Raw genomic sequence first — 26,839 nt, 5'->3', positions numbered from 1 at the left:
CTAATTTTGTTTGAATGATTTGATAACAGTAAAACGACAATATTCTGTCATCTCTCTCTGTTACAATAGTGAATATGGTAGAGAGCGAGAGATAAATCCAATCCTTCTGCTCTAACCAATGAGATCTGAGCTTTTAGCAATATTAGTCGTTTTCTAATAGAATAATGAGGTGGGCGTGGCGGTTTCAAATGGGTTTCAAGGCCAGAGCTTAGTTGAATGCCCCTGAAACAATGGAAATATCACAAATTACAAAATGATTTTGCGACAGACAATCAATAGTTAAAGTAAATAATCATAAATGTAAACAGATCTTGAAAGTTCCTACTTGAAATGAGTTTGTTCGCTGTTGTTTTATGGCAACACTGCAATATCTTTGGAAACTCGATTTTTTCTTAATTCTATAATTTCTATGGATATATCTCCGCGTGCATCCCGTCACTTTTTGTTGGTTATGTTATTTTGGCTTTACTCGTTGGGTCGATTTGAACACTTTGAACGAAAACATTCCATCTTTCTCTCAAGAAATCCTTCGAACTCATAACAAAATTAAAGTGAAACAGAACTACCAGATCCTTACGCAAGAGCATGGATTCCACCGCCATCAAGTTAGAACCAGGCACAAGTGCGGAAGAGAGTGTTCCTGTGATACTTACGGAAATCGATAAAGACTATCCTTTTATCAAAAAAGAATGCCCGGAATTTATTTTCCAAAGCAATTCAGGTGTTTATTTTTGTTACATAACTGTTACACAGACGTAAAATGCGATCGGGAATAATAATTTAAACTGGAGGTTTTTGCCTGTCTATAACGACAAGCTCACTCCTACATATAGCTAGCCTAGCTAGCCTAGCTACCTTAGCTGGTCTGGGTTATGTTAATAATATTTTTATTTATTTTTGTGATTGGGCAAAGTTGTGAGGTCGGTCGGGGCAGAGTGTTTCGGTTGTCGTTAGGGACTGCTGTAATTCATACCTTGAAGATTCCTACAATAAGTGACGTAGAATAGGTAGACGTCGGTACAGCCGTTTTTCACAAAGCCGAGTCAGTAAAACGACGCGTTCTGATGAAGTCGACATTAACTATAAACAGTAGAGAAATCATGCTCAGTGTCCCGCAACAACATGACTGATATTATGCTCAAATGCTCTCAACCCTTCAAAATCAATGTGGACTCCATTAGAATGTGTTGTTTCTCCGACTTGAGAGAGCATGAACAATGTCACGTTTGTTATTGTCTGACATTGTGCATGCTCTCTCAACCGATATTGATGATATTTATTTTAAACCTTCGCTGAAATTTTTGTTTTTTTTTTATCCGTTAACATAAGGCCCAAAGGAATATAATATCCCTTATAGGCTATGTCCTCTTTTGGGATGCTGTGGGGTGGTCTTTTATAAGAAAACGAAGGGAAAGGAAGTACTGTAAAAGTAAAAGGTATGAGGCTTGGGCAGGAATCTAGGAAACCAGCCTCTCCCCGATCTGGCACCTCAAGCAGCTGGTGGGCAGGCACATCCTGAATACACCTCACCCGATGAACTTGGTTACCTCTGCTAAATCACCAATCGTATCGACCCACTTGGGGTGTCCTGTGGCAGTTGTGTTGGTTATCCAATAAACGGTTCCCTCGGCGGCGGTACCAAAACCCGCCTCTCAAATTGTTTAACTAAAGTCGAAAATATTTATTGTCCTTGCAGATGAAAAATTAGGATTGCATCACTTATTTTGGCGTTCTAGATTTCGTTCTGAACAATATTTTCGAAGTTATTGACAGCAGATTTTTACGTGGCTACATTGACATACTTCCGATCCTATTGTGTATTTATTTATATAATAACGCCCTTTTGAAGTTCGTTTATATGCGATTAGTAAATATAATTTACTATTAGACATGCCTGAACTGCCTGAGTTACAACCTTTTGTATTAGTTTAGTAATAAATAGGAGATATCCAATGACTCGGCATACTTATTTCCCTCCATTTGTATTATGGGCAATGATAAATACATATTATGGTACTTAATACCAGAATGTCACCACTGAAATAAATCCCTGCTTTTAGTATTACGTAGTGGTATTCAAAAGCTTTTCGATTTATGAATTTCTTGACTGTCATGCATCATTTAGAATCTTATATAGAAATAATCTCTTGTCTGACTCCTCTTTCCATATTAACCGGTGTTTACTGGTGCAACATTTTAATTTTCCAGATGACTTGGGTCTCTTGTTGTTGATGCTAGAATGTTAATATTGATGCGGAAACATTAATTTCTTTCAGTTTTTTCCAAAGTAGTGCCAATGTAATGTTTTTCGTTTCTCCAGGTAATATTAATGTGGAGACTGTTACCATCAAGGCAGAACCAGGATCCCAAGAAGAAGTTGCAGGTGGAATTCCTTATACTGATCTTGACATAAACCTCCCGGATGTTAAAATGGAATGCTTAAAGCGCTCTAAAATAATAAACGTGACCGCAAGTAATTTGATTTTTTTATATTAATTTTAATCGGTTCTGGGGTGGTGGTTTTTCACCGGACAATTATTTAACAGAATTTAATGTATTTGGGTTCTGACTAGGAGTTGGCTGTATTATTTAAGTATGGCTTGGGGTTAAGGTCCTCGATTGCGAGTTAAATTTAATTAATTTATTGTTATTACGCATTAAATTCATAAGAATAATCTTGTGGAACGTTCTGGAGTGGTGGATTTTTTACTTGTTTATTTTCTAAGCTACCAGAGCAGTTAGTGAGCAAGTTCGCAATACGTTCTCTTAATTATGCTGTATCTCCTTGCACTTAATATAAATTTATCTAATTTTTATCTTTTTCAGGCGGATTGCTAAGGACGCGTCCTGGGGAAAAACAATATTCTTGTCTTCATTGTGACTATTCCTGCTCTCAGAAGTCGACGCTTGAACTGCACCTGTGCACCCATACTCGAGAAAAACTTTTTTCATGTCCTCACTGCAACTATTCATGTCCCAAAAAAGTTAATCTTAAGAATCACATGTTTACCCATAGTGGAGAAAAACCTTTTTCATGTCCTGAATGCAACTATACCTGCTATACAAAAGGAAATCTTAAATGTCACATGTTTACCCACAGTGGGGAAAAACCTTTTTCATGTCCTGAATGCAACTATTCCTGCTACACAAAAGGAAATCTTAAAAGTCACATGTTTACCCACAGTGGTCAAAAACTTTTTTCTTGTCCTGAATGCAACTATTCCTTCTATACAAAAGGAAAACTTAAAAGTCACATGTTTACCCACAGTGGAGATAAACCTTTTTCATGTCCTGAATGCAACTATTCCTGCTATACAAAAGGAAAACTTAAAAGTCACATGTTAACCCACAGTGGAGAAAAACCTTTTTCATGTTCTAACTGCAACTTTTCGTGTTCTACAAAGGGGCATCTAAAAATTCATGTGATGAGACACAGTGGGGAAAAACCTTTTTCATGTCCTGAATGCAACTTTTCCTTCTATACAAAAGGGAATCTTAAAAGTCACATGTTTACTCACAGTGAAGAAAAACCTTTTTCATGTCTTGACTGCAACTATTCCTGCTATACTAAAGGAAGTCTTAAAACTCACATGTTTACCCACAGTGGAGAAAAACTTTTTTCATGTCCTGACTGCAACTATTCCTGCTATACAAAAAGAAGTCTTAAAACTCACATGTTAACCCACAGTGGGGAAAAACCTTTTTCATGTCCTGAATGCAACTATTCCTTCTATACAAAAGGAAATCTTAAAAGTCACATGCTTACCCACAGTGGAAAAAAACCTTTTTTATGTCCTGAATGCAACTATTCCTGCCATACAAAAACAAATCTTATAATTCATATGTTTACCCACAGTGGAGAAAAACCTTTTTCATGTTCTAACTGCAACTTTTCGTGTTCTACTAAGGGGCATCTAAAAAGTCACATGTTTACTCACAGTGAAGAAAAACCTTTTTCATGTCTTGACTGCAACTATTCCTGCTATACAAAAGGAAGTCTTAAAAGGCACATGTTTACCCACAGTGGAGAAAAACCTTTTTCATGTCCTGAATGCAACTATTCATGCATTACAAAAAGAAATCTTAAAAGACACATGTTTACCCACAGTGGAGAAAAACCTTTTTCATGTCCTGAATGCAACTATTCCTGCATTACAAAAGGAAGTCTTAAAACTCACATGCTTACCCACAGTGGAGAAAAACCTTTTTCATGTCCTGAATGCAACTATTCATGCATTACAAAAAAAAATCTTAAAAGACACATGTTTACCCACAGTGGAGAAAAACCTTTTTCATGTCCTGAATGCAACTATTCATGCATTACAAAAAGAAATCTTAAAACACACATGTTTACCCACAGTGGAGAAAAACCTTTTTCATGTCCTGAATGCAACTATTCCTGCATTACAAAAAGAGATCTTAAAAGACACATGTTTACTCACATGAAAGAAAAACCTTTTTAATTTTCCGAAGAAAACTTCTTCGGAAAGGTTTTCACTTTGTGATGGCACTTTTTATTTTAGCAGAAAGACAAATAACTTTGTGTACATAACTTTATTTGTACAAATAAGGTGATGTTAACAGAGTTATTTTTCTTTTTATTAAAAAAAAACCTTTTTCATGTTCCAACTACAACTATTCGTGTTCTACTAAGGGGCATTTAAAAATTTATGTACTTAGTCACAGTTGGGAAAAATCTTTTTTATGTCCTGACTTCAATTTTTCCTGCTATACAAAAAGATATCTTAAAAGTCACTTGTTTTCACATAGTACTGAAAAACTTGTTTCATGTGTCGACTGTAACTATTCATGCAATTTTAAGAAAGATTTAAAAAAAACACGTGTTTATCCACGGTGGGGAGTAACCTTTTACATTTCCTGACTTCAAATATTCATGCTCTACAATGGGATTTCATAAAATTTACATGTTTACCCACTGTGGAATAAAATCGTTTTCTTGTCCCGACTGCAAATATTCATGTTCCACAAATGAATTACTTACAACACACATGGTAAACCACAATGGGGAAACACCTTTTTAGTGTTCATACTGCAACTATTCATGTTTTACAAAGGGAAATCTTAAAAGTCACATGCTTACCCGTGGTTGAGAAACACCTTTTTCGTGTCCATACTGCAACTATTCATTTTCACACAACTCATCTTTAATACGTTACATGTTGATTCACAGTGAACCAAAATCAGTTCCGTGTGTAACTATTCGTCTTTAGTAAAGTTTGCCGGATATTCCTAAAATATATTTGCTTTTTGATACAGCAGGCTTATTCACATAATAGGTTGAAACTAACCGGTTCTCTCATGGTAAACGTTTAGTTTTTTTCCCCTTTGAAACCAAAGGAACGAAAGAATAAAATCATTAATTAAGTTGCACAAATCAATGGTTATATTTAATCTTATAATTTTGTTAATTAATGATTCATTATTTAATTTCATTATTCGTAGCCTCTCTCATTAAAAATCTAGGCGTATTAGGTCTATCAAAAAATTTATATTTAAAAATGCAAAAATCAGTAATTTTAAATACATGTAGGATTACGAAAGATTTTTTTACATATTTATGTTGAGGGATCAGTAGGATTTTTAGGCCCAGTTAGGAGTTCGACAGAGCCGAACCATCTGATATAAAAATATCTGGAGTCGGTGAATTATTTTCCCATTTGATCTCTGGTGAGTTGACGTGTTGTTCTTGTATTGTATTTATTTTGCTTATATAATGCACTTGCATAGTGTTCATTGACTAGATGATCATTTGTGGAAGGGTTTAGTTTTTCCTATGGGGAAGATTTAACCCGGACTTAAAGTCGGAAATTTATAAAAAAATTATATCAACGCGCCGAAATTAAAGAAAATATTAAGGCGAAATAGGTAGACTTGACCTGAAATTTTGCATTTTTGAGGCCACTTTTAGACGTATGGACACTTTTCTAGAAAAAAACACAAATTGATTTCGAAAAATCGTTATTTTATCTTGTAAAGTAAGATGTAAAGTTTTGAAAAATTATATTATTGTCATATCATAATAAAGTGTTACCGTTGGACGATGCGCAGATTTGTTGCATTTTCAAAGGTGAAGTTGTATTATACAACAAATATTTCAAATCACATAATAATTCAGTATAAACAATAAATAAATTATCAATAAGTATGTATAAGAATTTAGTTTTTATTTCCAATAAAAATTACTAATAAATAAATCCTGGCACGCGTTTCGTGACGAAAATCCCTCAATTGGACTATTTATTTATGGTCTTACATATTAGTATAGTTCAGATTTAAAAAAAAAAATAATTTACCAAGACATTATTGAAACATAAGAAATAATTTATGACCAAAAAATATATTCTTAAAGTACATAATAGTAATTAATTTCGATTCGCGTTTGTTGTTTGTGATAACCCCGTAATTTTATCATTCCCCGCTGCGACAGGGCGGCGAGCGGATGTCTATTCCACGCCAGTCTACTTGATAATATTTTAAAGAAATTCCTCGCTTAAAAATGAGGAGGAAAATACCCCCGGAAAAAAGTTTTATTAGATAGCACAAATTACGACATCAAAAACGTACGTGGGAGATATATTTTCAGAAAAAAAAGGTAAGTGATATTTAATTATCCTTGTACATACTTTTATGCTACAGAGTCGTTCGAAAGAATCAGTCAGAATAAGCACATATTTTTTATAACATTTGGCGATAATTTTGTGTTGTTTAATTTCCAGGGAAAAGAATCAACTATTGACAGGAGTTTATGTCTGTCATCGTTTTTTCATGTATAAATGTTAAAACTTATGCTAAAGTACATGAAACTGTTTGTGATTGGTAGTCAAAAAGTGCCACGAACCAAATGAATTTTGATTCGTGATGTGCGATTCAAATCATTTTTTTGTTCAAAATTTCTATTTTATTGTCCAATTCACTATTACATTGGTATAATTCAACATATTTAATTTATTTATTGTTTTTGTGTTTAATTCGTAGAACTCCATTTAATTTTTTTTTTTTATAAATTTAATTTAGATTAAATTTGATAATATTATTATTAGGTTCTGCAAGTGTTTTAGTTTTTTATTATTGTGACAGCTGTTTCGGCTTACAAGGCCATTTTCAAACTGTTTGAAAATGGCCTTGTAAGCCGAAACAGCTGTCACAATAATAAAAAACTAAAACACTTGCAGAACTTAATAATAATATTATCAAATTTAATCTAAATTAAATTTATTAAAAAAAAAAAAAAATATTTAATATTTTTTGTGTGACTTTTTGTCAGTTTCATAATGCCATATTGTGAATTGAGCTTCTTGTTTTACGAAAAAAAACAAGGTTATTTTTGACATACTAACCTATGATTTTTCAATCGAAATTTACTCGTGAATTTAATAACTTTTCGAAAATTAGACGAGTCAGATTGCTCCGTTAATCATGAAAACAAATACATGAAAGCGATACAATATTATGCAATCGCATAACTACATATGTAGGTAGGTACCGTAGAAAATAGTTGGAAATAAAACCTAGTTTTAATATATACTAGCTTTTTGCCCGTTGCAGGCAACTAATGGGTAAAAATTAATTGCGTGGTGTAGTATTTGAATGTAGATGAGGCGAGGGTGTGGGACTACAAATATTTAAGTAACATAAATTGCCCCTTAAATAACGCCTGCTCGCGTCCCCTTTAGAGTTACATCCCAGTTTTCAAGTAGTATGTGGGCTACGCTAGGTTTGTATAGACTGGTTTGTGATTTGATTCTAATACATATTTTCTGTAACAAAAAATTGTCCCTTTAATAACGCCTGCTCGCGTCCCCTTTAGAGTTACATCCCAGTTTTCAAGTAGTTTGTGGGCTACGCTAGGTTTGTATAGACTGGTTTGTGTTTTAATTCTAATACCTATTTTCCATGTTATTTTCTGTAACAAAAATTTCCCCTTTAATAACGCCTGCTCGCGTCCCCTTTAGAGTTACATCCCAGTTTTCAAATAGTATGTGGGCTACGCTAGGTTTGTATAGACTGGTTTGTGTTTTAATTCTAATACATATTTTCTGTAACAAAAAATTGCCCCTTTAATAACGCCTGCTCGCGTCCCCTTTAGAGTTACATCCCAGTTTTCAAATAGTATGTGGGCTACGCTAGGTTTGTATAGACTGGTTTGTGTTTTAATTCTAATACATATTTTCTGTAACAAAAAATTGCCCCTTTAATAACGCCTGCTCGCGTCCCCTTTAGAGTTATATCCCAGTTTTCAAGTAGTTTGTAGGCTACGCTAGGTTTGTATAGACTGGTTTGTGATTTGATTCAAATACCTATTTTTCATGTTCTAACCTAACCTAACCTCAAAAATACGCAAAATTTATAAACTTTTAAAAATGTAATATGTATGTTTGCATGTGAATGAAGCAATGAATGTGTGACCACAAATTTATTCAAATGTATGTATGTTTGAATGTATCTGCCTAAAATTAGCTTTATGCCCGTTGCAGGCAACTAATGGGTAAATGTACTAAGCCATTTGATGTTTGGGTGTAGATGAGACGAAGAGTGTGGGACTACAAAATTAGAGAAAGAAATATACTGATCATTTTTTCACTACGGGGCGACAGTACCCATATGTAAAAACTTTTAACTGAAAAAAGTTTATTTAAAAAAACAAAAACAATTAATTAAACCGTTTTTAATAGTAAATTACTTTCCCAAACGTCTGTGTCACTGAGCTAATTTTTCGCAGAAATGGCTTTTTAAGAATTATCATTAATTTAATTAAAAAAAATAAATATATGCAAAACGAAATATGTTACCTACTGGTTAAAAAAATAAAGAGATCATGCTATGTATGAATGGCTCCCGGGGCGACGGTTCTCATGACCGCCACCCTAAATTAAATGATTATTATTAATCGCGAAATGCAAAAACCTTTAATAAAAAAAAAATCGTTACTTCAACCTACTTAATATTTATAATGCAAAAAAATTATTCGTTTAAAAAAAACATCAGAATGTGAATGAAGCATTACCTATGTTATTTTTGATTATTAAATGAAAAATCTTTATCATTGTATGTGGATACAATTTATTGGAAAACGTTTTTAAGTTTGATTAGCCTTAAATATTTTTCTCAAAACACTGGTTGTTCATCGATCATCGATCTACTTTATCATCGATCTGTGGTTTACATATGTCATTTGAACTCAATATTTATGTTTGAACTGTAGGATGTGCATTTTTTGCAGGTTAATAATAATTATTTCATAACACTTCGATTTATTTTATAGTTTCTATGAGGCTGTGCAGTTTAATGTTTATTATACCATAATTTGCAGCAAAAGCTTACGGGAAATGCACTTTGTTTCAGTAAACTCTTTGATACAAAACGTCAAATTCGTGCTTTAGACATAAGGAAGTCTTTTTAAACTTTAATTTAATAAAAATAGAATTGAAATGCATCTTTTACAATGTATTCAAAATTAATTTGTCGTTTCGTGTCATAATTACGTTTTAACGTAGTGTGTATTCCAAAATCTGAACCATTGAAAGGTGAACAATATTTACGAATAATAATAATCCTTTTTTCTCCCAGGGTATATTCATAAGCATTTGCAGGGAGAATAATCTACCATAATACATACGTATTTTTTTAATAACTACAAAAATATCCAAATAAAGCTGAAACTGAAATCAGCGTTCAACGCGGCCAAAATTGCTTGAACGGCTCTCTGATGGCAATTGAATGTTATATTTGAATTTCTGTGAAACAACTGGCTTTTAATAATAAAAAAATAAAATTTGGATGATTTGCGTAGCGATGAACAGACTTGTAATATATTTCTACCATCTGTCTTACAGATTGCATTTACCGACTTGTCGATCATTAATACAAAACTATATGTAGGTACGATGTATTTGACCAACAAATCTATGCTGTGTTAAGATTTACACGCTACTTGTAAAAGTATGGATTGTTTCACAGGACTTGAACAATTCATCAAATGTAATTTTTTTTTATTATTTCACTGGAAGAACTGTACGCAGTACTTAAATAATAACCGAATTTGAAATTCTTCAAATTGTAATTAAAATAATGGGTCGCTTTTCCTCCCTCCTACAACATGAGTCTCTTCAAGGCCTGTATTCACTCTTTTCTTTCCTCAAAAGACCCTCCTCACTGCATCCCCTAAGGTGCCATAAGCCCCGAGGGAAATTATTTTCATTCAGGCCTCCTGTGCAGTTAGTGTGAAAATAATGTCCATGAAATTATGTACAATAACTGCAATTTGTTGCAACTTGTTACTAAATAAAAGATTTTATTTGTAAAAATGAAACAGCTATATAACTTCAAAAGTGGATTTATTTGCTAACAGTTCAATTAAAAACAGTTTATCCGATTACACTTCACATTCAACATATTCATAGTTATGACATGAATACATTTAATTAAAAATGAAACAATCAGGATGTGATTTGTCTACATATCGTTAACGTAGCGTATATTTTCTTTTATAAGTCTTAAACATTTTATACATCGACCCCTATAATGGAAGTCTTTACCTATAATGAAATGCATATTGAAAATGGTGGTGGAAAGAAACACGTTATAACATAAATGCTTAAAATATATTTTTATTGGGTAACAAAACATTCAATATAAATGTACATATATAGTTTGTTTGTTGTTTACAAAGAATATGCAAAACATGTTAGATTTGACAAATTTAACGTCTGATTTACACAACACTTGAATTGTGACGTCTTTGGGTTGTTGCACACTTCTCACAATACATATAATATTAGAAAAATATGGAATAGTGGTTTTAAAGCTGTAAAAACTTTGAACGGAACAACGCGCTAAGACACTCGTGTTTTGTTGCCTCGCGTGTTAAAAGCGTTTTAACTTTTGTATGAGTCAGAAGTACACTGGAATATGCCTCGACAATTAGGAATCCACAGTAAAAACCGTAGAAAAGAAATATACACATTTCACTCTCTTTACTAAGTATGATATTAAAAATATAAATATAATTGTTTACTACCTACAACTACTTGAACTTACATAAATACTTTTTTGTTGTTTGTTTTTGGGGTGTTATGCCGTGTTGCTCCTTCTTTAGCCGACGCTGTCCGAAACGTCGGCTAAAGAAGGAGTTAGCGCAACACGGCATAACACCCCAAAAACAAACAACAAATTGCTTTTGGCCGTGAGAATCTAAAAACTTACCTAATTAATTATTCGTTTATCGTAGATGTTTACTTTTCTATAACTGAACTCAATTTGGTAGGCGGGAATGGGTACCGCCGCCCTGGGAACCATTTATTGGATGACCAACACCTCTACCACAGGTCACCCCAAGTGGTTCGCTACGTTTGGTGACTTAGCAGGGGTGCCCGGGTTCATGGGTTAAGGTTTGCCCAGGTCTTGGTGGCGGGTGCGTCGGCCGACCTTCTGCGTGGCGGGCCGGTTGGGAGATGCTGGTTGAGGGAGACCCTTTACAACCGGTTACCGCTGTCCGGGCCGCTCGATAGTACAGGGGCCCGACCCTCAGGCTCACGACTAAGGGTGGGCTGCCCCATCAGCGAGTGAAAAAACCCCGCCACTGCTGTTGTGCCGGTTCGTGACCGGAGGGGACCCAGCAGCAGCGTTTGGGGCGCATTGGATGCCCTCTCCAGCCGGACTCTCCCAGCCTATCGCCTAGCACCGCAGTGGGTGGGTTGGAACCAAACGCTCATCACTCTTGGACAGCCCGAACCCCAGATTCCTACCCACCCCTCATACCTTTCCTTTCCAGACCTTCCTTTCACCTCATACCCTTACAAAAAAAAAAAAAAAACTTAAAATCATGAACCCACAACAAAACAAACTTAACATCGTTACAGCGGCGAGTAGCAGGCGTCCCCGGTGCGGGCCAAAACTGTTGGTAAATTTTGCCAACATTCGCGGCCTGCACACAAATCTAAATTCCGTTCATCACCATCTTTTATCCCAACGTCCCAACCTTCTCTTCCTATCCGAAAATCAGATAGCCGAGCCGCCAGACTCCTCCTATCTGGACTGCCCGGGCTTTACCCTTGCAAGCAAGTTCAGACCTAAAGGAGGAGTCTGCCTCTATAGTCGAGCTGACGTCAACTGTGTGCGACTATTGAGTCTGGAAAACTCCAGATTCGACGTAATGTGGGTGCGCGTCAATCTTGCCAGTACGGCAAGATTCTACGCATGTCTATACCGCTCACCGAACCATAACGAATCAGACACTTCCGAACTCTTCAAACATTTGAGCGATACTATTGATGACCTCTTGCCCCGCTACCCTTTGGCCGAGTTTATTGTTCTGGGGGACTTCAATGTTCATAACGAACCATGGTTGAAGTTCTCAGGCCCAACGGACTCGGCTGGCCGACAGGCGGAATCCTTTGCCATTTGCTACGGATTTGAGCAACTAGTTCAAGAGCCTACAAGGGTTCCTGATGTCCAGACTCACCGCTCCAATCTGTTAGACCTATTCTTAACTACTGTGCCACACGGTTATAAGATTGACGTCACAGCGCCTCTGGGATCATCTGACAACTGCCTAGTGACGACATCAATCCCCGTTAACCTCAGACCAACCAATGAGAGGCTGAGGAGAAAAGTGTGGCACTATAGGTCAGCAGATTGGTTCGGTATGCGGGCCCATTTTAACGCTTTTCCGTGGTCAGCTGTTTGTTTTCGGGCTTCGGACCCTTCAAGATGTGCCCAGGAGATTGGTGAAGTCATCAAATCGGCGATGGATGGCTTCATACAATCGACTACTAAAGAAACTGGTGTGGGCTCAAAGCCGTGGTTCAGTCGACAATGCTCCGAAGCAGTTCGACGAAAAAACGCGGCTTACCGAGCCTACAACACATCTCGAACGTCCGAAAGCAGATCACTGGAGGTTATCCACCGCTTACCCGCCCTGGTATAAGTAACAGATGGTTACTCCTTCAGGGCTCTCACAAGGACTCTAATTTTTTTTTTGTTTAACGACTCTACTGTTCCGTAACGCCAATTGCTTTTGACAGGCCGTGTACTAACCAATCGTATCGTCAGAATTTGAACTGTGTAGTTTAAATTCGCACAAGTCAGCTAAAACGACGGATAGCCGTGAGCCGAGCCAGTTGCACAAAAACGGTTCGTCCTGTCAATATCGATCCCCGGTTGTGTTATCGGAATAATCGTAATACGTATTTTTTATCGCAATTTAATCTAAAATAACGAGTGATAACGAACGACAATCCCTTTTTTTTTTTTTTTTTTTTTTTTTTTGTTATTTGTTTTTGGGGTATTATGCCGTGTTGCGTAACACGGCATAATACCCCAAAAACAAATAACAAAAATACTTTTGGCCGTGAAAATCTTAAATCATATTTAACGACAATCCCGTTCCAGTGTTGACAGATGAGGCTTATGCAGATTTCACCATCATTTCACCGGTAAGTTGATTGTGAATTAACGTTATGTATTGTGTTTTTGCATCGCCTGTCACAAGCCATATAATTCATTTATACTTTATCTGTGTGGAATAGCCCTTTAAAGTGCGGCTATTCCAACCCCTGTTCGTTCTTAGAACATCTACATTTATTATAAAATGAATCTAGACCTCCAATGTCCCTGCATAGTGGTTAGGCTTCAGGATGTCTACAATTTTACACAAAAACACAAATAACAATATTAAAATATGTACAGGTATAGTAAAATAAAATAGGCCTAAAAATAATACAGGACGAAATAACTGCTTAAAGCCTAGGCCATCTGTAGAGAAAGAAAAAAAAAGAAAGGAAACACGTACATTCATTTTTATATTGTAGGAATCTACATTTAAACATATATAAATATTACCGGAGAGTATTACACCCGTCCACTGGCAGTCCCATCGAGAATGTGCATGGCGATCGGTCTGTCCGTACACATAGAACGACTACCGCGCCCCTCCGCCGGATAACCTGACTATGCCCTGGAGAAAAAGTATGTGGGAAGGTTGGGGGCGTGCCCGAAGACCCTAGGGACTAAGTGAGCGTCAGGCATTCGGAGGGTGGGCGGAAGGTTGTCGAGCTTGCTCGGCCATTCCTCAAGCCCGCCATGGCGATGGGGGAGGCGCAGTCGACTCTGTGTACACTTGTCCGGTGTGGGAGGCGTCTGATTAGGCAGGGACGGCGTCTGATCGTTCCGTCCGGTAGTCACAGTTATCAAACCACAATGGCGAGCGAGCATTAAAGTCTCCTCCTATAACTATGTTACGACCTTTGAGCGCATTTAGGGCGCGCGTCAAGCACAAGATATGTGGTCCGACCGGGTTTCCGTATTTAAAGTATACCGATATCAGAATGATTTCAGTTTTACCGAAGTTAAATGAGACACAGGTTTGGAACTCGTTTGACAGCCCAACCAGAAGGAGGGGGCTGACCATCGAAGAATTAATCAGAACACCCGCCCCAGGTGAGCTGCCGACTTCGAGAACCGCACCCGGATGACTTACTGGCGTTTTACCTTGCCATGTGTACTGCTCCTGGATAAGCATTATGTCGATGTGCAGGTCAGTCATGACCCGCAGCGTCTCGATCGTGGCCACCCGGGACCTCTGCAGGTTAATCTGACCTATTATAAGGGGAGAATTACTGTCCATAATCCGTCATTCGAACTTGTGCTTCGATGGCGGCTTTGTATGCCGGGCATGCTCTGTCACCGGTCACGTGATCCGGGCGCTTATTAAACTTAATGCAGGTTGCACATACTGCAGCTTGAGCCTTTTTTGGACAGTCTTCGAAATCATGTCCGGTAACAGAACAGTGACGGCATGTGATGTGAACCTGAGTACATACTTTACTTATATGTCCATATTGATGGCACTTAAAGCACCTTGTTGCTCCTAAATAATCTCGTACTCTGCACGCGTTCCAGCCCAGGAAGCACAAGCCACCATCAATAAGGACTTTTCTAGCCTCTGGATGACATGTTATGATCATATTCATCGTGGGTGTGTCTCTTTTTCCAAAGAGTGCGACTCTGCGCATAGTGCGCAAATAGTCGTCCTTATTTAGGTTACAATTACCTGTAATATTGTTAGCAAAAATTTCCTCAAATAGGGCGGCATCTCTGGAGGCATCTCCCTTTGGTACATCATAAATCACTATCTTTGGTAAGCGTCCCTGGGGGCTGATGATTTTAATGCCTTGCTCAGTTAACTTTGATTCAGCTTTTTTGATATTACTTATACCTCCTGGGGGCTGACTCTGTATCTCTCACAAGCGTCCGTTCCGCGGGTTTACGACTGACAAACCCGTTTTCACTGATTTTGGTACTCTTTAGCAAGTCGTAAACCCGAATTTAATCGACAACTCAAAGTGACAGCTCAACGTTTCGCTTTAGATCGACGTCTGCCGCCGCTCCTTGTATTTTGACAGTTCTTGTTAACTTTGGTACTCTCTACCTCCGAAAGCTAGAAACATTATAGCTCCAAAGGCTTGATTGTCGGGTTTATCAAAATAGGTCGAACTACCTCTGGTTTGGGACCGTTTAGAGCTTTATATCGCCCAATGACATATTTTTCGAAGTTAATAAAATCGAATTTACTAGTTTTAAAAGGCAAGTAATTTGTTTTATTTCGAATTAAACAATACCTCAACCGAATTGATAAATATATACCTAACCGATGCACTTTTAGGCACAGATTATGGAAATTACACTTCGTTTCAACAATTACTACAAGAAAAAACTATTTACTGTTTATTGTTTATTGTTTATTGTTTATTGTTGTTGTTATACGCCCATAGGGGCTTTTACATAGATTATAAATAAGTTTTACATAAGTTATCGAGTTAGAATTTATACTAAGAGTTATAAAAGTGAAGAATTTTAAAAAAATATACAAGTAGTTTTTGAAGAATATGGCGTAAAGAAACATTTTAAACAACATAATATTTAACAATAACAAAGAACAAAATATAATATAAAACATTACAATAACATATCTAATCGTTAAATCTATTACAATAATTTGTATGATTCCACAAAGTGTTGGTTTAATTTGAATTTAAGATTATAAAGGGAATCATGGAATATATCTATAATACCACCAAACTTGTTGCCCAAATCATGCATCCTATTGGTAAGTGAGTTTGACTGATAGTTGGTTTTATATGTGTCGCAAAAGAATGTTGTATTTTGTCTAGTATTTCTTGTCGGTACATAGAGTTTAATAGCAGCAACGATGGCAGGGCTGTCAATAAGGTTGTTCATGACTCTGTATAATAAAATTAGGTCTGAAATGGTTCTTCTGTCAGACAGCGTAATTAAATTAAGTCCATTCATCAAATTTACATAATTAATGTTTTCTATTGGAATTTTAAGCTTGAAATTTAAGTACCTAAGAAATTTGTGTTGAACCCGTTCTAATTTGTTAGAGTGTACTTTATAGAAAGGAGACCAAATAGGTGAATTATATTCCACTTGGCTTCTAACTAGTGAAATGTAGAGTGTTTTCATGCAATCCAATGACTTAAAATCAGTTAGGGTTCTACAAAGGAAGCCAAGAATCTTTAAAGCCTTATTAGTTATATCATCTATATGCGCTGTGAATGTTAAGTTTGATTCGAATATAACTCCCAAGTCACGAATTTGTGATACTGGTGTTAATTTAACATTATTTAAATTATATTCATGTAAGATATGAGAATGAGTTCTGGAAAATCGTATTACTTGACATTTCTCAATATTTACGTAAACAAATTAGATTATTAGGTTCTTAATTTGGGTTATTTAAGTAATTTGTGCGTAATTTAGATTGGAAGGAAACTTTCGCAAACGTCCAACGCTGCAAAGGGATAGTTTTATAAGGAAAATTTTGATGTTGACTAAAATAAGAACCGGAGTGCCCTTGGAACTTAAGGTGAATACAACATTATTTAATTAATCATTTTTTCTTACAATATCTGCAAATCCCCAACAGCACTTTCCGGTGGAAATTACAATTAGAAATTAAAAATAATTCTCTTTAGTCCATTACCTGTACCTAGGTACTCTTTCATTTATACAGTTTGTATTGTTTCTTTCTGCCTATCTTATCTTCTATTGCCGTGTATTTGCCGTACTAATACATTATTTATTTTTAAGGTTCTAACGACACTCTTATTTCTTGCGACAGGGTCATACCAAAAAATTGTGGGGATTGATTTTCACTCAAGCCTGTCGCAACAATCAGTGAGCCGACACTTGAACGAGATTGTGTCGGCATTAAACAGAATAATGCACCGGCACATCAAATTCCCAGGAACACAACAAGAAAGGAATTCCGTCAAACAAGGGTTTGTTTTGATCTATTGTATTTTATTGTTACTTATCTTGTTTACCCGAGGATTGTGGCATATTCAGATGACAGACTATAACGTCTCCACCAATGAGGAATGAATGCATCAACATGGATATTATATTGGTATACAAGCGTAGTCTAAGGCCAATTTAAATAAATAATATATCATTATCGTCATAGAATAGAAGAACTGTAAAAATGCCATCCATGTAGATTTGAATGGAAACCAATATCGCCACTGACTTGGTACCTTTTCGTTCTAACCCATTTAGCACATGCTCTATCTTTCTTTCACTTGAATTTCATGATGAAACAGTTTGTTTTTGAAATTTAAGCAAAGAACGGTCCGTCTTAGCGATTAAAGTAATATGAATTTTATAACATGTTGTCTGTATCGAGGTTGAAGGAAGGAACAATAAGAAATACAAAAAACAACTAAATTACATATGTGGTGTAATATTTTATATTTGTAGATTTATAAGAAAACAACAGATATTCATCTTTTTACAGCCTCCATACAGTTACCAATGTATTACAGAAAAGATTATGCATTTAGAACACGTACAGTAAATGAGAAATGGTAAAAACATATTTAGATAAACAAGTAGTAGCAATAACAAATGCATGATACAGTAAGTACATGTGTATATTATTACATACTAATCCAACTAAACGAATCATTATATTGATACTAATCCTACTGAAATGTTGCACCGCTTACGAAAAGTAAAGCCATTCAAAGAATGTGTGTACAAATGAAATAGTTATGTGAACGGCCCTCTAAAGTATTGCCACTTAGTCAAAGCACGTTTGTCTCAGTAACGTATCTACACTCTATTCATATCATCTACGGTATATTGAACATTTAATATAACTCAATATGAATAGTGACGTTACTTTGGAAAAATTGTGTAATTTGTCATTTGAAATAAAACAAAATGTTACACTAAATTTATGGTTTACAATGAAGTAGGGAAGTATTTAAGTACAAATCTTATGACTTCAGAAAAAAATTTGGTTTTGATTTATTAAATACATAAAACAAAATCAGAAACATACTTTTTCAGATGCGAGATCAAAAAAGTAGATCATAAAACTTATAGCGATAAGTTGGTACAACTAGAAATGGTTGATAGGAAATAAGTAAGAGTTATAAAAGTACCTTTGCTACAATGGGTACTAAATGGTAAAAAGTGATGGTACATGTGCCAGAATCGGCTGTTAATTAGTCATATTTCAATAAGGCGCCGCATTGTCGCGTCTCCAATACATAGTAGTGCTGCAAGCACAGCACTCAGCTTGTTGTCCTGAAACCATAAAAACAACTAAATTATAAAAACTGTATTGATAGTTCAGTATCTATATCGATTTTAATCATAAAACTCTATATATGTTTCAGGTTTTATGAGAAATATCAATTTCCGGGTATAATTGGATGCATAGACGGAACCCATATAGCAATAATAAAACCCAAAGTCCACGAAGAGGCATATTTCAACCGAAAAGGTTTCCATTCGATGAATGCTCTCATGGTAAATAAATATAATTTTTTTTTAAATATGGACAAACTAGCTGATACACCCATCATATAAAATATATCATGCTATTTTTCACCTGTAGATATGCGACTCAAACCTAAAAATAATAGCTATATGTGCAAGGTATGGGGGTGCATCACATGATGCACACGTATGTGAAATGATGGCAATAAAACCACACTTGGAAGAAGAAAATAATCAAGAAGCTTTCTGGCTTTTAGGTAAATTTCATTCATGTTTTTAATAAAGTGGGCTATTTTTAATGTATTTGTTCAAATATGTATATCAAATATTATAATATTTCAGGAGATTCAGCATTTCCGCTTAGGCCATACATGATGACCCCAATCTTAAATGCGGTACCAGCATCACCAGAAGAGCATTACACGAAATTGCAATGCAGGGTTAGAAATTGTATAGAACGCTGTTTTGGGATTTTAAAAGCAAGATGGCGCTGTCTTCTAAAACATCGTGTGCTTCATTATACCCCAGTAATGGCAGTGAAGATAGTGAATGCATGCGCTGTTCTTCACAATATTGCCATTGAAGCTCAAATGCCAGAACCAGAGGATGTTATTATTGAAAATGATTGTAGAGAAGTGTTTGATATTAACGATGGACACGACAATAACCTCAGGCAAGGTCGGCTAACTCAATGTGAGCTTGTTGAGACTCTCAATCGCCACAGTTAAATATCTCTGACCAGCTCTCTAAAATCATCTTCAATAATAACATCCTCTGGTTCTGGCATTTGAGCTTTAATGGCAATATTGTGAAAAACAGCGCATGCATTCACTATCTTCACTGCCATTACTGGGGTATAATGAAGCACAAGACGTTATAGAAGATGGCGCTATCTTGCTTTAAAAATCCCGTACCTGCTTTTGCTACTATGTTTAATTACTGCTACAATAGATTATAAGGTGTATTATTGAGAAATCTGACTCAGAATGTTGTAATTTTTGTCTAATCTGTTTTTTAAATGACAATATTAATATATGTACCAGTATATTGCCATTATAATGTCTAATATACAATAAATCATATCTTACACTTCCGTTTGATCACCTCTGAGAGTATCAGAGCCATCATCTCTTTCATTTGTTTGAGATGTTCAATCTTCTCCTGCTCAACCAGTAGCCTCTCCCGCTTGATCTGTACCTTCTCCCGCTCGATCTGAAGGAATTCGTCCATTCTATGTTTGACTGAAAGTGAAAATATTTATGTTATTTTGTTATAAATATATTTGTTACATACGATTCTTACTCTTTTTCATAGCATAATTCCTATACACCCCAAGATATTTCAGTGTAAGTACTTACATTGTCGTTTAGAAACGTTGTGCGAGGCCTTTCTTCTGATCCAAGCCCTGGAATCTACCGGAAGACATGGCAGGCCTCTCTGTGAGCCACGCCACCAACAACTCCAGCTGCACACTCGTTGCAATAGTCTGTAGGAGAATTATCATGTATTACATAACTAACAATGTAAAATAGTAAATGAACATCACGCAAATGAGGTGACTAATAAAAAACTGACAAAGGCAAAAATACACACTACCTAGTGAATATAATATAATAACATAATGAGTAGCGTCATTAGGTGAAAAGAAATCTACAAATAAATGTCATTTGTACGTATAAAACACCGTTCATTCAAAGCGAATTTGAGGTTATAAAGTCCTTTACTTCTTGGAAAGGTTACGATACCTTACGAAATACATTTACCAACGTAAAAAAATACAGAATAAACATGAAAATTATAAATAATAATACAACTTACGGTCATTTTTCCTTATTGAGTGATAAATGAATCAATTGTTGTCAATAGGTGATATAAATTCAGCGGAAACGTCAAAATTCAGCGCGCTAATAAATATGCCAATAGACAATTTTGGCATTTCTGTATAGAGTTATGTGAGATGCAAACGTATCCGACGTCGACGACGCTAAAATAAACCAAACTTTATCCATGTCGTTACAGAGTACTGTTTTAAGTCCGATGTGATAAATTTGGCCAAACAGAAACGTTTTCGTTTGTGAAATCGAAATTTACCGAGTAAGCCCCCTGGACTGCTTGTTTGGAGAGCCACGCCACCACCCTTTATTTTCCTAGTACGAACAACCTGGAACCCATCTTTTTTGGGGTTTAGGAGCTCTGTAAGTTTCTTTTGCGTATCTTCTGAGGTCTTACCTTCAGGGATTGTTGGGTAAAATAACACGGTTGGTTTTAAGGGAGGCAGTGATCGCTGGATACCATCCACATTAATAGTTTTGGACATGGGACCAGAAGTAGCGGCACTCGCGTAAGATTTTCTGCTCAGGATTGTCTCAGAAGTTGCGGGAGCAGCTGTTTGTTTTATTAACAAGTCGACCTTATCAGATAATCCTTTTTGGGGCTCTAGTATTTCAGATAGAGCTGCCGCACGTGCCACCGCCGATGCATGAGATACAGCCATGCTGGATATGATTTTTTTTAATATCGTCCATGGATCGGGTAATTATTGATCGCTCGTCTTTGTTCATCTTGTTCTTACCTGTTGTCAGAGTAGTAGAAATGGTGTCCATAAGTGTCCAGATAGATGATAGTGATTCATGGGTGTTGATACTCGAAGTGTCTATAACTAAGGAGTCTGTGATCCTAGGTCGTTTCCTATTCTCCTGATTGGGAGAGCTAGTTGGTTTGGGTTGCGGGGCCGGGATACTTACCTCTGCTGAGGTTGAGGCAATGATCTGCGTGTTGCCATCCTTGGCTGCGTCAGCTATTGTAGTGGGATTTTGTTCCAAGAGTCGACTTCCGTGAATGCTACTGTACGGAGAGGAAGGTTTGTCTCGAGAGCCGTGTGTGGGAGCGGGTTCGCGTACAGATAAGCTATTAATAAGAGCCAAAGAACGTGTGAACGAAAGCAGATCAGCATACAACAAATCGGCAAAGGAATGCAAGAGAATCATTAATAGGTCAAAATTCGAACACGACCTGCAGATCAGCAAAAAGCTGGCTGCCTGCCCGCATGGCAGCAGAGCATTCTGGTCGCTTGCGGGCTCAATAGGTCGGAATTTTTGCAAACCCAGTTTGCCACCTCTTACCAGACCTGACGGCTCACTAGCAAACACCGCCACCGAAAAGGCTAACTTATTAGGGAAAATGTTTGCGGAAAACTCGACCCTCGATGACGGAGGTGCTGTTCCGCCGTCGGTTCCTCACTGCGGCTTCTTTATGAAAAAGCTGAGGATCCGGCATCGGGATGTACTCCACGTCATACGGGGGCTCGATGTTAACAAAGCTAGTGGACCTGATGGAATACCTGCCCTGGTATTGCAGAGGTGTGCTGCGGAAATAGTTCCAGTTTTGACAAAGCTCTTCAAAATGTCCCTGAAGTGTGGCACTGTGCCCTCTGGTTGGAAAAAAGCGGTCATTCACCATATTCCCAAGAAAGGTGACCGCTCCAACCCGGCCAACTACCGCCCCATAGCGATCACATCAGTTCTGTCCAAAGTGATGGAACGTGTGATCAACGACAAACTGCTCACATACCTCGAGAAGAACAAAATAATCAACGACCGTCAATACGGATTCTGGCGGAACCGCTCGTGCGGTGATCTTCTCGCGTATGTGACGCATGTTTGGGGGCGGTGCCTGGAACGTCACGGTGAGACCCAAACGGTCGCACTAGACATATCCAAGGCCTTTGACCGGGTCTGGCACCGAGGACTTGTCAACAAATTGCCTTCTTACGGACTTCCCGCATCCCTGTGTACGTGGATTGCTGACTTTTTAAGGGATAGGTCGATTCAGGCGGTTGCTGACGGTTTCACCTCTTCCTTACACTCCATAAATGCTGGCGTCCCACAGGGATCGGTTCTGTCTCCGACTTTGTTTTTGTTGCACATCAATGACCTTTTGACATGTGCACCAATTCATTGTTACGCGGATGACAGTACAGTTCAGGATAGCTTTTTGTTTGACAAGCCCCCAAAGGGCACACAAACTCCAACGGCTCGGAGGGCTTTGAAGCAGAGAATGGACGGTTATCTCAAGAGTATTTCCTCCTGGGGTAAAAATAATCTCGTCGAATTTAATGTTTCAAAGACCCAATCCTGTCTGATTACGTCTAAAAGGGATCCAAATGACAATCTAGTCTCCTTCAACGGAAGCAATCTTCCGAACAGGCCTTCCATTGATATGCTTGGTGTAACTATAAGTGACCAGCTCAGGTACGGGGGCTCCATTGAAGCCAGAGTAAAGTTGGCCTCTCAGAAGCTGGGCGTACTGTACAGGGCCCGCAGATACTTTAATAGTACACAACTGCTGACCCTGTACAAATCGCAAGTGCGCCCTACTCTCGAATTTGGTAGCCATCTCTGGTCCGGAGCCCCTAAATACCTGAAAAAAACCCTTGACTCTGTGCAAAAACGGGCGGTCCGTTTGACAGATTCCCCAATCTTAACAAGCGGACTGCAATCTTTAGAGCACAGGCGTCAGGTAGGTATGCTGTCCTTGTTCTATCGGTATTACAATGGAAGATGCTCTGAGGAACTAGCGTCATTGATCCCTTCGGCACCGGTGCATAGTCGGGATACACGCCAAACGCGCGCCCAACATTTGTACACGGTTGACATTTGTCACATGAGAACGGGTCGCTTCTACGATTCGTTCTTAAGTTCAACAGCTCGGCTGTGGAACGAACTACCGGCCTCTGTGTTTCCTCCCTCCTACAACATGGGACTCTTCAAGACCCATGTTCACTCCTTCCTCTCCACAAAAAGACCCTCCACACAGCATCCCCAAAGATGACATAGGCCCTGAGGGAAATTATTTTCTTCAGGGCCTCCTGTGTGGAGTTAATATAAAAAAAAAAAAAAAACTGAATCTATATTTCATTTTAAACAGTGTTCAAAGATATTTAATATTTTTTTTATAGTTAATATGTTAGTCAAGCCATTTTTTTTAGTAATATTTAGAACAACTTTTGAGTTTAACTTGTTTTACTTTTTAAAGTTTAAACAGAATATAAAAATAGTTAAAATGGTTTAAATAGATATGAAACGACAATATCTAATCTAAAATTTCCCTGTAAACAATGTTTTGGGTTCTAACTCCAGCATCATTTATACCTTGACGACTTCCGTCGACTATTTGATTTTTTAATGAATTTATTGTTTTGACTCTGGAGCAAGCTACATACAATTGTCCATGCGTAAAGACGGGTTCTGGTAAATAAACACCAATCTGATTAAAAGTTTGACCCTGCGATTTATTAATTGTCATTCCATAAGCAAGCTGAACTGGGAACTGGCGCCTGTAAAGATTAAAAGTACATCTGCGGAAGTATCTAATATAATTCTAAATGAATGCTTCCCCTTTTATATCCTGTGATTATTTCAACCTGTAAAATGTTATCTGAAATTTTTTTAACTATCAATCGAGTTCCGTTGCATAAGCCATTTGCGATGGACATATTTCTTAACAGCATTACTATGGCTCCAATCTTCAAATTCAATGCACGAACAGGTAAACCGGGTGGATTGAAAGAATTTAAAAATTCCAATGGAAATCTAACCTGCTCCTCGGGATCTGGATAACCCTAGTCATCTCTCGCGAAATCAATACTATAAAAAGTTTTCAAGGGACCTTCTAATTTTTCTAGACTTTTTCGTTAATTTTACGTGCATCTACATTTTTGGGACACAGTATCGCTCTGTCACTAAATAAATTTTAATCGCTACAGAATGAGAATCTCCGTAAAGTGCGCTAATAACATCTTGGCAAATCGTACTTATAACATCTTGGCAAATCGTACTTGACGGTAAAACTATTTCATGACGGTACGCAACTTTGAGGAGTTGGTAATGTTCCATTCCCCAACTCCAACAACCATTCGGCAAACACAGTCTGGTCGCTAATAAATTTCCTATAAATAGCATGAGGCTTTCTAAACGGCACAACTCTCGGGTATATGGGTTATGATTAAAACGTCTATTCTGTATTATTTGTAGGTCGTTTAAATATGTAAGCTCCCGATTTGCGAACCGAGCCAGGAAAGAAACGCAGCAACTGCAAACGGCGTTTCGAGCCATTTGCGGTTGTTTCCTTCCTTTCCTATAAATCGAAGTTCAGCTCGTGTACATAGCATGAGGCTTTCTAAACGGCACAACTCTCGGGTATATGGGTTATGATTAAAACGTCTATTCTGTATTATTTGTAGGTCGTTTAAATATGTAAGCTCCCGATTTGCGAACCGAGCCAGGAAAGAAACGCAGCAACTGCAAACGGCGTTTCGAGCCATTTGCGGTTGTTTCGTTCCTTTCCTATAAATCGAAGTTCAGCTCGTGTACATTGGGGCAGACCCATGGTGGACCTATTTGCATCCAAGAGAGCTCATGTTGTAAACAGTTATGTATGCATAGACCCCACCGACACAGCAGCCCTATATCACAATGCTTTCAGCAGGATTTGGTGCTTCCCACTGGCATGGGTATTTCCACCGCCCTGCTTGATACCGAGAGTCCTGGAACATCTAAACAAGTGTGTCGGTATTTACCTATTGGTAGTACCGAGGTGGCCCAAGGTGTTCTGGCTGCCAGATCTCCAGTCGAGAGCATGTACATAGCGTGAGGCTTTCTAAACGGCACAACTCTGATAAAAATGACAGAGGAGATAAAAATGAAGAAGCAAAGAATGTGTTTCAACACTTTTGCTTTTTTCCCGAAAGTAATGGGTAAAAATGTGGTGCGTGGTGTAATGTTTGAATGTGGATGCAGCGAGAGGCATCTGCCTAATTTTATAATTAAATACATATGCTTGCGTGTAGATGTAGCGGACTGCGTGTCAACACTTTTTCTTTTTGCCCAAAACTAACGGGTTAAAATGTGGTGTGTTATGAAATGTTTGAATGTGAATGAAGCAAGATGTGTGAGCCAAATTTCATATTTACGATTTGATGTTCGAATGTAAATAAAGTGAATGCTTTCATTTAAATCAAATAGCTGTAGGTACCTGACCGACCCCCCTGTGGCCTGTGAACAAATTTTAAATGAACAAATTGGCCGTCCAATTAAAAACCTTGATCGTTTCCGATTTAAGTAGATATATTAATTGGCAAGCTAGTTATGTAATTAGTTCCATAATTATACCATTCATGGATGATTAGTAACTTTAAAATATCAAAGCGTTGAAGTGTCATCATTTTCATCACGCCTTTGGAAAGACATAGAGAGAATTGTGAAATTAGTTCCAGTTCAAAGTAACGCCGGCTGAAGTTCATTCATTCTCGAGGACTTAAAAACGCAGACAGTAGAGAAGTTTTGACATCCTGCAAACGACAAAAATTATGCATATTGTTAATTCATTTATTAATATATAATATTTTAATGTTATATTCATTTTTTAACTTGGTACAACAAAAAAATCTGCAATAAGAGACAAATGATCAGAAGAATTGTGCAAAATTTACAGAATCGGCGTTAATGGCGATTGTCAAAGTTTCAAATGTAATATCAAATAGCAGCCAGAACTAATTACATACATTTTGTAATATATATTACTTGTACCCTATGTTTAAACATATATATTGAAACATAGGGGTTTATTAACCATCTACAAACACAGTGCACGATCTTGAGATATGTTATTTGAATATTATAATTAAAGAGTCGCTCATGTTTTCTTGTCTCAAGTGTTAATAGCGTTTTAACTTTTGTATGATAATACAATTTGACGTTCAACATGTAAAATTTTATAGCTATGAATTTTAAATATTACAATGGCGTCCAACGCGTCTTGTATTTTAATATTATTGCATTGTGTTGACTTTCAAATGTTACAATGATATTCAATAATTGAAACGCCTGATGGTCAAAACACAAATGTAACTTACTATCTAATAGAATTATGCAAACAAACTTTGTAACTTTAAGGTCCGCTTCGTGTCACTAATAAATATTATAATGGCATTACCAAAACCCAGCTTAACTCA

At 37.1% G+C, this 26,839-nt stretch overlaps 2 long non-coding RNA genes across 2 annotated transcripts; one reads left to right on the top strand and one right to left on the bottom strand.

Moving 5' to 3' along the window:
• The first annotated feature begins 667 nt into the window (after positions 1-667).
• On the top strand, positions 668-2,989 carry LOC149414548 (uncharacterized). Its single transcript, XR_016304103.1, has 3 exons — positions 668-721; positions 2,321-2,473; positions 2,827-2,989. It is a non-coding gene; the product is annotated as an uncharacterized LOC149414548 (long non-coding RNA).
• A 16,980-nt stretch (positions 2,990-19,969) lies between these two features.
• Positions 19,970-20,749, bottom strand: LOC149414547 (uncharacterized). Its single transcript, XR_016303999.1, has 3 exons — positions 20,647-20,749; positions 20,187-20,314; positions 19,970-20,069 (listed from the first exon to the last, which is right to left on the bottom strand). It is a non-coding gene; the product is annotated as an uncharacterized LOC149414547 (long non-coding RNA).
• Between the last annotated feature and the right edge of the window lie 6,090 nt (positions 20,750-26,839).

This window comes from Hesperophylax consimilis, chromosome 20 (genome assembly GCF_061612785.1).
Source record: "Hesperophylax consimilis isolate HC1 chromosome 20, BYU_Hcon_1.0, whole genome shotgun sequence".
Lineage (NCBI taxonomy): Eukaryota > Metazoa > Arthropoda > Insecta > Trichoptera > Limnephilidae > Hesperophylax > Hesperophylax consimilis.
The sequence above is the reverse complement of the archived record's forward strand: the minus strand, read 5'-3'. Positions and strand labels throughout refer to the sequence as shown.